Source organism: Meles meles, chromosome X (genome assembly GCF_922984935.1).
Source record: "Meles meles chromosome X, mMelMel3.1 paternal haplotype, whole genome shotgun sequence".
In the NCBI taxonomy this organism is placed as follows: domain Eukaryota; kingdom Metazoa; phylum Chordata; class Mammalia; order Carnivora; family Mustelidae; genus Meles; species Meles meles.
In genome coordinates, this window is record NC_060087.1 from 106,796,482 (window position 1) to 106,812,729 (window position 16,248).

A 16,248-nucleotide genomic window follows, 5' to 3' on the forward strand; every position below is an offset into this window, starting at 1 on the left:
GGGGCAGGCCTGCCTGAGGCCAGAATGGAGGAGTAAACTGTGCAAGTACTGGCAGCAAGTCTATTGCCTTCTTGGAGGCTGAAGGCTCCTCATCAGTGACATGGGCCTCTGGTACACAACCTTGAGGTCCTAATCTGACGTCTGCCAAGGTCCAAGGCTGAAACAACTGAAATGCACTGTCCCATCACACATCGCTGGGGCCAGTTGTTCTTTTCCATAGAAGCAAAGTTTATCGAATCTGTCCCAGGAGATCATTGCTACCTGTATCTCCAGCCTCTCACCCCGAAGTATAGCCTCAAGGCATTGCTCTCTGCTCTCTCTGACCTCATCCAAATGCCAGCACCCAATGATGGCCCCTTCACCCAAGCCTCTCCATCAGGAAATATTTGCCTCTTTTGAACACTAGGAGGAACACCTATCTGCTGGGGACTGGTCCAGCTGGATATAGTGTAGCTTTTCCCAAGAAGGCAAACAGGGCAGTTGGAGCCCTCCAGATATGCTCTGTAGCTTCGGGTGTGTATAGGGGTGTAAATTCGGGTCCAGATGGAGGGACAGGGAGAGGATGGGCTAGGATAGACTGAGGTTTAAATGTGGTTCAGAGGATGTCGACGTCACATCCGAAATGCTGCTGCTGGTATCACTCTTCCCAGAGGAACATGATCTCGTGGGATCTCAGGAGATCTACCATGGCTGGCAGAGGAGTTCTGGGAAAAGAAATAGCTGGGTGCCCTTCCTGGGTGCTGGACCCTTGTTATCCCAGACTCGTCCATAAAGAGTCTGGCTCAGGCCACCTATCACACAAACCTCACTTCTCACGCATGCCTTTCCCTGCCTGTGGTACTTTATCCCACAGGCACTAGGCTGGGTGTGGGGGATTGCCTCTGACCCAGAGGCTGTGCAGGGACAGAACCATGGAGGCAACAAAGGGTAAGTGAATTGCACATGCAGTACATTATGTAATTAATTAATCCATGGACAACATCTACAAAAAAGTAGGTGATACCATGTTTCCATGAGCTCTAAATAAAAGAGGCTGGGGGCAATTCACAGCTGTAAGACCTGAGCAATCTGTGTGGGGGTGATTGTAAAGAAACAATGGATCATCTGATAGATTGGAAGATAGGAAAACACTAAAATACTCTACAAATTAAAATACTCTACAGGTACTAATTAGATAACACAGTTGACTGAGTTGAGAAAAGCAAGTGAAACTAGAAGGAGTACAAGTGATAACGTCCTAAGGTTGAAGGGGTTGAATTATCTAGGCATTATGAGCTCTCAAAACTGCAGCCAAAACTCCCTTCCAGGACAAACCCACACCGACAGGAAAGATGTCATTCTGCTTCTTATTCTCTTTTTCCTTTATGATAATTTTGTTTGAAATTTTCCTCCTATCATCTTCCATTACTCATTTTTAAATGAAATTGGTTTTCCTGAACTTAGAAGAAGGCATTATTCAGTAGAGCTTTCTAACATCTCAAAGTTCAATCTATTACTTTCTTGTGGTCTTCAAAAAGCAGCTTACTTTATTGCAGTTCTGGAGGCTACAAGTGCAAAATCAAGGTGTTAGCAAAGTTGGGCTATGAGGGCCCTGAGAGAAGGATCTGTTACAGGCCTCTCTCATTAGCTTGTTGATGGCTGTCTTCTACCAGGGCGTCTTCAAATAGTCTTTCCTCTATGTGTGTCTCTGCCTCTGTGGCCATATTTTCCTTCTTTATAAGGACACTAGTCAGATTAGGGCCCGCCCTAACGACCTCACTGCAGCTAATTTCATCTGCAATGACCCTGTTTCCAAGAAAAGTCACATTCTGAGGTTCTGGAGTTTGGGATTCATCATCTGAACTTTTAGGGGACATAATTTAACTTATAAGACTCTTTTTTTTTTAACTTATAAGACTCTTAAATGTCGTTTTTCTACTTTGAATTTAAGAACTATTAAGACTAAGCTCTCCGAACTTGTTTCTAGTATAGGGTATAAACTAGGTTTGAATTCTAACACTGGTGATTACTAGTTAGATAAACAAAGTTGCTTGTCATTTCTATGGCTCAATTTTCCCATCTATAAAATGGGAATAATAATATGTACTGAATAGGGGATGTTGTGAGGATTAAATAAAATAATATATGAAAACACACTTAAAACAGTGCTACCCTCAGTTTGTAAGACAATTGTATAATTCCCCCCCCCTTACTTAGAAGAAATAGTGAAACCCAAATGATAGGCATTAAATAAGGCATCTGTCTGAAAAGTTACCAAATAAAATATATTTGAAAATGCATAATTTTAAACATTCTTGCTAGTTAGAGACAAAGCTTCTGCCAATATTCATGATGTTTTCTAGTGCTAGGAAAACAGTCATGAGTTCTATTCTGTCTAGGGCAATTAGCTTCAGTCATTTTCTCTATGGTTTAGTTGAGTGAATCAGTTACAAATCAGTTGGAATAGATATCACCCATTGACTATACCAAAAGCTTTAAAAGATAAGTCAGCTTCTCAGTTTTTATAGTAATTTCATCTCTTGCTGCTCCTTGTTTTATAAAGAAGTGAAACCATCCTTAATTTCTGAAGAATAACAAATGTAAGTAGAAACATTAATTTGATTCCAGTAGCTACAATTTCTGTTGAATGCACCACAATTTCCTTATAATTACAAGGATTGTGGTATAGCTAGGCCACCATGCCTTTTCTGATTGATCATCTTCCTATACTGTAATCCTATTCTGAGGATCAGTCTGTAGCTAAGAGTGATTTGTATTGTTGATATAATAGAATTACTGTGTGAGTGTAGAAAATTGGAGCTTTTCATTATAAACACTATCATAATTGATCATTTTAGCTATTGGTTAGGGTAACTTAAATGTAACCTGTAATTTCCACAACTTGAAATCAATGGAGTACATTTATTTTTAATTAAATGGCTGCCAAAATAAAATCTAGGGGAAATGTGCAAATAAAAACAATAATTTAGTTTTAAGTACTGTATTGGTTACCTATTGCTGTGTAACAAATTACCCAGAATTTAGCAGATTATAGCAATGTACATTTATTATCTCACAGTTTCTGTGGGTCAGGAATCCAGATATGGTTTAGCTTGGTTCTCTGCTAAACAAGGCTTCAATCAAAGTATCAGCCAGGGTTTAGGGACTCATATGAAGTCTCCACTGTGGAGTGAATACCTTCCAAGCTCACTTACCTGGTTATTGATCAATGTGGTAAACAGAAATTTGGTTCCCTAAAGAAGTCTCTATTCTAATCCCTGAAACAAGTGAATTTGTTATGTTACATGGCAAAAAGGAGTTATAGTTGAAGATGGAATTAAGGTTGCTAATCAACTGACCTTAATATAAGGACATCATCCTGATTATCTGGGTGAGCCCAGTGTAGGCATTAAAGGTGAAAGTGGGAGGCAGAAGAGGAATCAGTGTGAGGGTGATGTGATAAGAGAAAGACTCAGCTGGCTATTGCTGGCTTTGAAGATGGCAGGGTGGGGTAGAGCAAAGAATGCAGGCAGCCTCTAGGAGCTAGAAAAGGCAAGGAAAGGATTCTTCTCTAGAACCTCTAGAAATGAATGCTGCACTGTTGTGCCTTGATTTTAATCCAGGGAGATTAATTTCAAACTTCTGATTTCCAGAACTATAAGATAATAAATTTGTGTTGTTTTAAACTGCTAAGTGTGTGATAATTTATTATAGCAACAATAGTAAACAAATCCAGAAAGAATCAGTTTTTCAAGGGTGATTGGTTATTGGAGTGAGGGCCTCACTCCCTTGCTGGTGGTTGGCTGGAGGCTGTCCTCTGTCCCTTGCCCTGTGGATCTCTCCAACTTGTTTCATCAGAGCAAACGCTCAGAAAGAGCAAGAACAAGACAGAGAGGGTGCTAGAAAGATGGAAGTCACAGTGTTTTGTAACTTAGTTACAGAAATGATGACATCTCATCACTTTTGGTGTATTATGTTTGTTAGAAGAAAGTCATGAGGTCCAGCCGATTACAGAGGAGAGGAGATCACACAAAGTTGTGAATTCCAGGAGACAGGGACCATTGGGTTTCATGTTAGAAGTTGCCCATCATAAGTACTGATACATACTCGCAGCATTTCTCTTATGTTTAAAATCATGAAACCTTCCTGCTAGCTCACTGTTCTTACTCTATTTAGTTTTCTTTTTCATTTACTGTAATTTCTTTCTTTTTTTTTTTTTAAGATTTCGTTCATTTATTTGACAGAGATCACAAGTAGGCAGAGAGGTAGGCAGAGACAGAGGGAGGGGGAAGCAGGCTCCTCGCTGAGCAGCCCGATGTGGGGCTTACTCCCAGGACCCTGGGATCATGACCTGAGCTGAAGGCAGAGGCTTTAACCCACTGAGCCACCCAGGCGCCCCTGGAGACATATCTTGAAAGAAGTTGCTGTGGCTGGTATTGAAGAGGTTACTGCCTATGTTCTCCTCTAGGATTCTGATGGATTCCTGTCTCACATTGAGGTCTTTTATCTATTTCGAGTTTATCCTTGTGTACGGTGTAAGAGAATGATCGAGTTTCATTCTTCTACATATAACTGTCCAGTTTTCCAAGCACCATTTGTTGAAGAGACTGTCTCTTTTCCACTGTATATTTTTTCCTGTTTTGTCGAAGATTATTTGACCATAGAGTTCAGGGTCCATATCTGGGCTCTCTACTCTGTTCCACTGGTCTATGTGTCTGTTTTTATGCCAGTACCACACTGTCTTGGTGATCACAGCTTTGTAGTAAAGCTTGAAATCAGGTAACGTGATGCTGCCAGTTTTGTTTTTGTTTTTCAACATTCTGCAGCATTATTTTTCACTGAAGAATAAGTTGATCATGGATTTCACTGGAAAAATAATTAAAGGAATTAGAATGAATTAAAATTTATTATGAAAATACAGAAACCTCTCTTAACCTCTTATGAGAGATATGTAGCAACAGAAATTTGAAATAATAAGCTAATTCTTAATATCCACACACAGAAAATTCTTACATATATCTAAGACCTTCAGTTATTTTTTGTGGAGTTTATCATACCCCTGTATGGTTCAATATTTAGATGTGTAGAAACAAGTCTCAAATGAAAAACTATTTTTCTCTTGATTTATTATGAGTAGGAAGTTTGTCATGAGGAACAGTGAAAGTGAAGGATTTGCTCTGAGGTTTCTTGAAAAAATGACAACTTGGTAATGATTCAAATTTGCAATTTGCCTTTATAAGAAAAGCAAAGTGAGCATATTGATTTGATTTCCTCATAATAATGACTTACATAGGGGCGCCTGGGTGGCTCAGAGGGTTGGGCCTCTGCCTTTGGCTCAGGTCATGATCCCAGGGTCCTGGGATCGAGCCCCGCATCGGGCTCTCTGCTCAGCGGGGAGCCTGCTTCCCTCTCTCTCTGCCTGTCTCTCTGCCTACTTGTGATCTCTGTCTGTCAAATAAATAAAATCTTTAAAAAAAAATAATGACTTACATGACCAGTTAAAACACTAGCAAAGAATAATTCATATAATTACATTGTATCACTGGGGAAAAATGAATGCTTTATAAAGCTGCTTTGAGCTAAGATAATAAGAAAAGAAAAACACATTTTTGTTTAGAAGAAACATATTTACAGAGTGGCCCTTTGTTAAATTCCTCACTTTTTTAATATTCCTCACTTTTTTTTTAAAAGATTTTATTTATTTATTTGACAGAGAGAGATCATAAGTAGGCAGAGAGGCAGGTAGAGAGAGAGGAGGAAGCAGGCTCCCTGCGGAGCAGAGAGCCCGATGTGGGGCTCGATCCCAGGACCCTGGAATCATGACCTGAGCCGAAGGCAGAGGCTTAAACCACTGAGCCACCCAGGCGCCCAATATTCCTCACTTTTATTTATTTATTTTTATTCCTCACTTTTAAATGAAAAATATGGTATCCATTACTAGATTGGAGTAACTCATTTTTTCTTTTACCTACAGTTTGATTTTACACATTGGATACTTTATTTTTTATTAAAATAATTTATAATTGTGGGTGTGTGTAAGTGTGTATGACCTTTCATGTGTGTAAAATAGATAAGACCAACTTTTTTCTGAAGCTTAAAGTCATAGCTTCTCTTGGCCAGAGAAAAGGTAACGAAATAAAAAATGACTTTATCCACTGCGGTATTTTACAAATGCACATAACATTCATTTTCTCTTGATCTTCTTTGTTTGCACTTGTAATATTCTGTAAGATGTTATGAGATAAAAATAAAATGAATACTGCCCAGTAATAATGATGAGAAAGTGACTTAATAAGTAAATAAATAACATGAAAGACAATATATTTTATAGGACTACTTTTTTTCCCTTAAAAAAATAAATTAAATGCAAACATGCATAAGATTACCAAGATAAGAAAAAATATATATTGGGGTATTTGCATTTGTTCATTGTTACCATTTTCTGTTAATTTTCAACATTTAATAGCCTCAGCTTTAAACTGTACAAAAGACATCACTGCTGAAAATCATTCATTTTTATATACATATGTACATTCATGCAGATAAAATTTATACTTTGATCACTTAATATTTTAAATATCTATGTTCCATGATGATTGTATGTTATGATATACTTTGGTATGCCAGACTATGCTATGATGTATTAAAAGGTCCCTTACTGCCTAGTGGCTATATAGTTGCTCTCCCAGAAGCAGTGATAAACATGGTTAGGAATAAAACAATGATTAATACCATTGATGACATGATTAGTGAAACCAATCATTTTATTTGGTGTGCTTTTAAAAACTCTCTGATAAGTGGCCTGCCAAAACAGACAACTCACAGCAAAGATCCTGTTCAGGGGAATTTATAAAGAAATGGTAAAAATTCAGCAGTGCTATGGTAATAATCCAGCTTTTTGATTATTTGCATATTTTTTCTGTTGTTTTAATGATTGAATAATTGAAAGGCTATTATCTTCCTAAGAATGTTCCTCCGGGGATTTTTTTTTTTTTACAATTGAAAAAGCAGTTTGCCAAAATGGGCAGATTTGAACTAATTCTGCTATTTGCCAGCTACCAAATAAATAGAAGAACATCTGGATGTCTGCAGCCAACTCAAATTTGCTCCCAGCAAATCAGTCTGCAATTGAGGACTCAGGTTCCATTTATCTAACAACAAAATAAAAAATTATAAAAAAAATAATCTGTGATACCTCAATTTTTAAAATATGTGTGAGATCAACTGTACAGGCATTCTAAAAACATTTGGGTGAAATTTTGTCTCTTTTAATCTGTTAGGCATCAGAGAGATATATTAGTTTTCATCTAACTACTTGAAGTCTATCATGGAGCTTATTATAATGTTCCTTTAAAATATACATTCTACTACAGATTTCAGGTTTGCTTGGTGCCAAAAGTAAAAACAATGTCAGCTAATATTTATCACGTAAGTTTTGATATAAGAATTTGTAATCCTGGGGTGCCTGGGTGGCTCAGTGTGTTAAGCCTCTACCTTCGGCTCAGGTCATGGTCTCAGGGTCCTGGGATCCAGCCCTGCATCCCACTCCCTGCTCAGTGGGGAGCCTGCTTCCTCCCCTCTCTCTTCCTGCCTCTCTGCCTACTTGTGATCTCTCTCTGTCAAATAAATAAATAAATAAAATCTTAAAAAGAAGAATTTGTAATCCTATGGAGTTTCATTTTTTTTTTATTGTGTGACGGTAGTCACCAAACAGTACATCATTAGTTTTTGATGTAGTGTTCCAAGATTCATTGTTTATGTATAACACCCAGTGCTCCATGCAATACATGCCCTCTTTAATACTCATCACCAGTCTGTGGAGTTTTAATATTCTTTCCTCTTCTTAGTCTTCTTCTTCTTCTTATTATTATTATTATTTAGGGACAATCCTAGGGCCACAAAATGATGTATAACATGTATAGCATTTATTTTTAAAATTATTTACTTTGAAAGATAGAAGGGACCTTAAAAGTCACTATATATTAGACTATTCTAATACTTTAATCTTATTTGCCACATTCCTGCAAAATGACTGGTTTCCAAGTGAAAACTCCATCATTCCATCCAGGAATTTATAACCTCTGGAGACAACAAAGTTTTTCTTACATTGAGATGCAAGCTGGCATGTGTCAGTTTTCACCTAGCAGTCCCAGTGTGTTCTTTTGGGAGTTCACAAAAGTAATTTAGTATTTTTTCTTTGGCTTAAACTTTACAGCTTAGATATTACAAGTTCTTTTACCTATTCTTCATATAAAATGGTTTTAAGTTCTGTCATCAGTTTGACTGCTTTCACATAAACAAATTCTAAAATATGGCTTTCAGAACTGAGTGCCATATTCAGGTATGGTCTGAGCAAGATTGTCAACTCCTTTATTTAAAATTTTTGCTTGTATAGTAATATAACCTAAATTGTAATACACTTTTGGAATGTTGACTCATTTTGTATTCCCTTTAAACTAAAATGTCCAATCTTTTTCTTTTTTAAACATGTATTGTTGCTAAACCGTATCATTCCCATGCTGCACTTTAATAGTTGGCTTTTTAAAAATTATTTTTATTAACATATAGTGTATTGGGAGGGAGACAAACCATAAATGACTCTTAATCTCACAAAACAAACTGGGGGTTGCTGGGGAGAGGTGGGATTGGGAGAGGGGGAGCGGGCTATGGACATTGGGGAGGGGAGGCGAACCATAAGAGACTATGGACTCTGAAAAACAACCTGAGGGTTTTGAAGGGTCAGGGGTGGGAGGTTGGGGGAACAGGTGGTGGGTGATGGGGAGGGTACGTTTTGCATGGAGCACTGGGTGTTGTGCAAAAAGAATGAATACTGTTACGCTGAAAAAATAAAAAGGGAAAAAAAAAATAAATAAAAATATATATTTAAGTTTAAAAAAAAAAAAAAAAACATATAGTGTATTATTTGCCCCAGAGGTACAGGTCTGTGAATCGTCAGGTTTACACACTTCACAGCACTCACCATATCACATACCCTCCCCAATGTCCATAACACAACCACTCTCTCCATAATCCCCCTCTTCCCAGCAATCCTCAGTTTGTTTTGTGAGATTAAGAGTCTCTTATAGTTTGTCTCCCTCCAGATAACATTTTGTTTCATTTTTTCCTTCCCTACCTTCCAAACCCCCGACTCTGCCTCTCAGAGTCCTCATATCAGGGAGATCATATGATAATTGTCTTTTTCTGATTGACTTATTTTGATTAGCATAATACCCTCTAGTTCCATCCAAGTCATTGCAAATGACAAGATTTCATTGCTTTTGATGGCTGCATAGTATTCCATTGCATATATATGCAACTTCTTTGTTATCCATTAATCTGTTGATGGACATCTAGGTTCCTTCCATAGTTTGGCTATTGTGGACATTGCTGCTATAAACATTCAGGTGCATGTGCCCCTTCAGATCACTACATTTGTATCTTTAGGGTAAATACCCAGTAGTGCAATTGCTGGGTCATAGGGTAGCTCTATTTTCAACTTTTTGAAGAAACTCCATGCTGTTTTCCAGAGTGACTGCTCCAGCTTGCATACCACCAACAATTTAGGAGGGTTTCCCTTTCTCAGCATCCTTGCCAACATCTGTCATTTCCTGACTTGTTAATTTTAGCCATTCTGACTGGTGTGAGGTGGTACCTCATTGTGGTTTTATTTGTATTTCCCTGATGCTGAATTATGTTGAACACTTTTTTATGTGTCTGTTGGCCATCTGGATGTCTTTGCAAAAATATCTGTTCATGTCCTCTGTCCATTTCTTTATTGGATTATTTGTTCTTTGGGTGTTGAGTTTGCTAAGTTCTTTATAGATTTTGGATACTAGCCCTTTATCTGATATGTCAAATGCAAATATCTTCTCCCATTCTGTCAGTTGTCTTTTGGATTTGTTGACTGTTTCCTTTGCTGTGCAAAAGCTTTTGATCTTGATGAATTCCCAATAGTTCATTTTTGCCCTTGCTTCCCTTGCATTTGGTGATGTTTTTAGGAAGAAGTTACTGCAGCTGATGTCGAAGAGGTTGCTGCCTATGTTCTCCTCAAGGATTTTGATGGATTCCTTTTGCACATTGAGGTCTTTCATCCATTTTGAGTCTATTTTTGTGTGTGGTGTAAGGAAATGGTCCAGTTTCGTTTTTCTGCATGTGGCTGTCCGATTTTCCAAACAACATTTGATGACAAGACTGTCTTTTTTCATTGGACATTCTTTTCTGATTTGTCAAAGATTAGTTGGCCATAGAGTTGAGCGTCCATTTCTGGGCTCTCTATTCTGTTCCATTGATCTATGTGTCTGTTTTTGTGCCAGTACCATGCTGTCTTGATGATTACAGCTTTGTAATAGAGCAGGAAGTCTGGAATTGTGATGCCACCAACTTTGGCTTTCTTTTTCAACATTCCTCTGGCTATTCAGGGTCTTTTATAGGTCCATGTAAATTTTAGGATTATTTGTTCCATTTCTTTGTAAAAATGGATGGTATTTTGATAGGGATTATATTAAATGTGTAGATTGCTTTAGGTAGCATAGACATTTTCACAATATTTGTTCTTCCAATCCATGAGCATGGAAGGTTTTTCCATTTCTTTGTGTCTTTCTCAATTTCTTTCATGAGTACTTTATCATTTTCTGAGTACAGATACTTTGCCTCTTTGGTTAGATATATTCCTAGGTATCTTATGGTTTTGGGTGCAATTATAAATGGGATCAACTCCTTAATTTCTCTTTCTTCTTTCTTGCTGTTGGTGTATAGAAATGCAACTGATATTCTGTACATTGATTTTATATCCTGACACTTCACTGAATTCCTGTACAAGTTCTAGCAGTTTTGGAGTGGAGTCTTTTGGAATTTCCACATAAAGTATCTTATCATCTGCAAGAGTGATAGTCTGACTTCTTTGCAGATTTGGATGTCTTTTCTTTCTTTTTTGTCTGATTGTTGAGTCTAGGACTTCTAGTACTATGCTGAATAGCAGTGGTGATAATAGACATCCCTGCCATGTTTCTGACCTTACCAGAAAAGCTCTCAGTTTTTCTCCATTGAGAATGATATTTGTGGTGGGTTTTTCATAGATGGCTTTGATGGTATTGAGGTATATACCCTCTATTCCTACACTTTGAAGAGTTTTGATCAGGAAGGGATGCTGTACTTTGTCAAATGCTTTCTCAGCATCTATTGATAGTATCATATGGTTCTTGTTCTTTCTTTTATTAATGTGTTCTATCACATTGATTGATTTGCGGATGTTGAACCAACCCTGCAGCCCTGGAATAAATCCCATTTGGTTGTGGTGAATAATCCTTTTAATGTACTGTTGGATCCTATTGGCTAGTATTTTTGTGAGAATTTTCGCGTGTGTGTTCATCAAGGATATTGGTCTGTAATTCTCTTTTTTGATGGGGTCATTGACTGGTTTTGGGATCAAGGTACTCCTGGCCTCATAAAATGAGTTTGGAAGTTTTCCTTCCATCTCTATTTTTTGGAACAGTTTCAGGAGAAGAGGTGTTAATTCTTCTTTAAATGTTTGGTAGAATTCCCCTGGGAAGCTGTCTGTCCCTGGGCTCTTTTTTGTTTGGAGATTTTTAATGACTGCTTCAATCTAACCTTACTAATTATGGCTCTGTTCAGGTTTTCTATTTCTTCCTGGTTCAGTTTTGTCTTTTATATGTCTCTAGGAATGCATCCATTTCTTCCATGCGTGCTGGCATATAATTGCTCATAATACGTTCTTTTAATTGTTTGTATTTCTTTGGTGTTGGTTGTGATCTCTCCTCTTTCATTCATGATTTTATTCATTTGGGTCCTTTCTCTTTTCTTTTTGATAAGTCTGGCCAGGGGTTTATCAATCTTATTAATTCTTTCAAAGAACAAGCTCCTAGTTTTGTTGATTTGTTCTATTGCTTTTTTTTTTTTTTTTTTTTTTTTTGGTTTCTATTTCATTGATTTCTGCTCTGATCTTTATGATTTCCCTTCTCCTGCTGGGTTTAGGCTTTCTTTGTTGTTCTTTCTCCAGATCCTTTAGGTGTAGGGTTAGGTTGTGTATTTGAGACCTTTCTTGTTTCTTGACAAAGGCTTGTATCACTATATATTTTCCTCTCAGGACTGCCTTTGCTGTGTCCCACAGATTTTGAACCGTTGTGTTTCCATTATCATTTGTTTCCATAATTTTTTTCAATTCTTCTTTAATTTCCTGGTTGACCCATTCATTCCTTAGAAGGATGCTGTTTAGTCTCCATGTATTTGGGTTCTTTCCAGCTTTCCTCTTGTGATTGAGTTCTAGCTTCAGAGCATTGTGTTCTGAAAATATGCTGGGAATGATCCTAATCTTTTGATACCGGTTGAGACCTGATTTGTGACCCAGGTTGTGATCTATCCTGGAGAATGTTCCATGTGAACTAGAGAAGAATGTGTATGGAATGTTCTGAATATATCTGTGATGTCCATCTGGTCCAGTGTGTCATTTAAGGCCTTTATTTCCTTGTTGATCTTTTGCTTGGATGATCTGTCCATTTCAGTGAGGGGGTGTTAAAGTCCCCTACTATTATTGTATTATTGTCGATGTGTTTCTTTGATTTTGTTATTAAGTGGTTTATATAGTTAGCTGCTCCCATGTTAGAGCCATAGATATTTAAAATTGTTAGATCCTGTTGTTGGACAGACACTTTTAGTATGATATAGAGTCCTTCCTCCTCTCTTATTATAGTCTTTGGCTTAAAATCTAATTGTTCTGATATAAGGATTGCCACCCCAGCTTTCTTCTGATGCCCATTAGCATGATAAATGTTTTCCAGTCCCTCATTTCAAATCTGGGGGTGTCTTTAGGTCTAAAATGAGTTTCTTGTAGATAGCATATTAATGGGTTTGTTTTTTTATCCATTCTGATACCCTGTGTCTTTTGGTTGGGGCATTTAGCCCATTTACATTCAGGATAACTATTGAAAGATACAACTTTAGTGCCACTGTATTGCTTGTAAGGTGACTGTTACTGTATATTGTTTCTGTTCTTTTCTGGTCTACTACTTTTAGGCTCTCTCTTTGCTTAGAGGACCCCTTTCAATATTTCCTGTAGGGCTGGTTTGTGTTTGCAAATTCTTTTAATTTTTGTTTGTCCTGGAAACTTTTATCTCTCCTTCTCTTTTCAATGATTGCTTAGCTGGATATAGTATTCTTGCCTGCATATTTTCCTCATTTAGTGCTCTGAATATACCATGCCAGTTCTTTCTGGCCTGCCCGGTCTCTGTCTGCCAATCTAATATTTCTACTATTGTATGTTACAGACTTCTTGTCCTTGTATGTTACAGACTTCTTGTCCTGAGCTGCTTTCAGGATTTTCTCTTTGTCACTGAGACTTGTAAGTTTTACTATCAGATGACGGGTGGTGGACCTATTTTTATTGATTGTGAGGGGGATCCTCTGTGCTTCTTGGATTGTGATGCTTGTTCCCTTTGCCATATCAGGGAAATTCTCTACTATAATTTTCTCCAATATACCTTCTGTCCCCCTCTCTCTTCTTCTTCTCAAATCCTAATTATTCTAATATTGTTTCATCTTATGGTATCAGTTATCTCTTTCTCCCCTTGTGGTCCAGTAGTTATTTGTCTCTCTTTTGCTCAGCTTCTTTATTCTCCATCATTTGGTCTTCTATATCACTAATTCTCTCTTCTGCCTCATTTATCCTAGTAGTAAGAAATTCCATTTTTGATTGCACCTCATTAATAGCTTTTTTGATTTCAACTTTGTTAGAGTTTAGTTCTTTTATTTCTCCATAAAGGGATTTTATTTCTTCAGAAAACACTTCTCTAATATCTTCGATACCTTTTTTGAGCCCAGCTAGCACCTTGAGAATCATCATTGTGAACTCTATTTCTGACATATTACCAATGTCCGTACTGATTAAATCCCTAGCTGTCAGTACTGCCTTTTTTTTTTTTTTGTGGTGAGTTTTTCCACCTGGTCATTTTATCCAGATAAGAATATATGAACAAGAAAATAAAATACTAAAAGGGTGGCAAAGACCCCAGAAAACTGTATGCTAAACAAATCAGAAGAGACCCAAAACTGGGGGAAGATGATATGGGTAAAGAAGAAAAAAATACATACATATGTATATATATGTAGTGCAGAGCCACCCACTTGATTTTGGGTGTATTTTGGTCTCTTAGAAGAAACTACCTCCCAGAATTTTAAAGAAAGAAAGAAAAAAAATACACACACACACACACACACACACACACACACACACATATATACACAAAAATAAGGGTAAACATGATGAAGGGATGGGATATGACTGTAAAGATGAAAATTTTTAAAAAAAATTTAAAAAAGAAATAGAAAAGATAAGTTGGTTGGAAAAAGAAAAAAAAAGGAGGAGAGAATGTGCTCATGCTGGAGACTAGAACAAAGCCATGTGCTAGATTTATGGTATATTTTTATCTATTAGAAGAAATTATATCCCAAATTCTTTTTAGGAAAAAAAGCTTATGTATACAAAAAATAAGGTTAAATACAATGAAGTGATAAAATATGACTATAACAATGATGGTTTAAAAAGATTTTTTAGAAGGGTATTGTTAAGATAAACTCGTCAAAAATATTAAAAGAGGCAAGATAAAAAGTTAATAAAATAGAATAAGAAAAAAATAATATAAAAATATTAGCTTTCTAAGACTAAAGCCATGGGGGAAAAGCCATCAATTCTGTGTTTTGCTTTCCCCTAGCTCTGGAGTTCTGTTGTTCTCCTTGATCAGTAAGCTTTGTCTTGGCTGGATGGTCTTGCTGATCTGTTTCAGTGAGTCTCACTTGTCTTTGCCTGAGGTGGAATTGCACCACCCTTGCCAGTTGCAGGCTAAGTAATCGGTTCAGGTTCACTCTCAGGAGCTTTTGTTCCTTGAACACTTTCTGTAGAGCTCTGGAGGATGGGAATGAAAATGGCAGCCTCTCAGTCTCTGGTCCAGAGGAGCCAAGATCTCAGGGCCCCAGTCTTAAGTGCACCCTCAGAGATAAGCAATCAATCACTCCTGCCTCCCTGGTCTCTGGCTGTGCTCTGTCCTCACCCGGCCTGTGACCGAGCATTTCTATCTCTGGTGCACAGACCTGTTTGGAGTCTCCAAACCCAGCAAATTCCTGCTGCGCTGATCCTTCTGGAGGGGGAAGGTGAGTCTCCCCTGATCTGCCACTTGTGGGGTCCCTGCTAAGAGAGCAGTGGCCCAACTGTCTCTCCTGGATCATGGTTTAACATAACCTGATCTGAAAGCTCACTCCTTGGTTCTGTTTCTGTCGTTGGCTTACCTGCTCTGATACCTGGGAGATCTGCCACACTCAGACACCCCCAATGTTTCTGTGACCGCGCAGGACCATAAGACCACACTGTCCCTGTGAGGGCTCCACCCTCGCTTAGCCTCTGGAGCGATGTCCCTTAGTGGAGCAGACTTTTAAAAGTTCTGATTTTGTGCTCTGTTGCTCCACCACTTGCCTGAACCTGGCCTCTCCCCCTGCAGTCTATCTTCCCGTTGCTTTAGAATCACTTCTCCACACATACTACCTTTCAGAATGTGGTCTATTTTCTGTTCCTAGAATTGCTGTCTCCTGTTGAGTTTGTAGGTTTTTGGAATGGTTTGATAACTATCTAGCTGAACTCTTGGGACCTGATGTCATATCAGTCTGCTCCTCCTCTGCCACCTTACCTCTTAAGAACCATAGTTGGCTTTTGAGTCTGAAGATGGGACATTATAGTTATCCCTATAATAATTTATCTTATTAGATTTCATGTGTTATTTGCCAACCTGTGATAATCCATAAGGATTCTGATTGTCATTAAAAGCACTTTCACTTCCACTCAGATTTGTGGTATCTACCAATTTAGTAGTTATACCATTCATATTTTCAAAGAATTCATTAACCAAATTATTAAACAGGCCAGAGATCAGAGAACTTCTTTGGCATGTTTTTGGAGATCTCCTTTTAGGTTGTCATTATTCCATTTTAAGTTGATGTTATTTTGTTAAACTGCATCCTTTGTTTTAGTTTTTCAACTAGTTATATTTTCCTTTAATGTTAGCATCATCTGTCTCACATTTCTCTATCCTTTTGGGATATGGCAAAAATCTAATATCTAGAGATACTACTGTTGGGTATATTCTTGGACTATTAATTACTGAGCCTGCCAGAATAGAAAATGGAAATGAATATATATATATATAAATTTTTTTTTTTGCAAGTTTTGTTGAGTCAGTACAAAAGTTCTCCTGTGGCTGCTTTAGGATA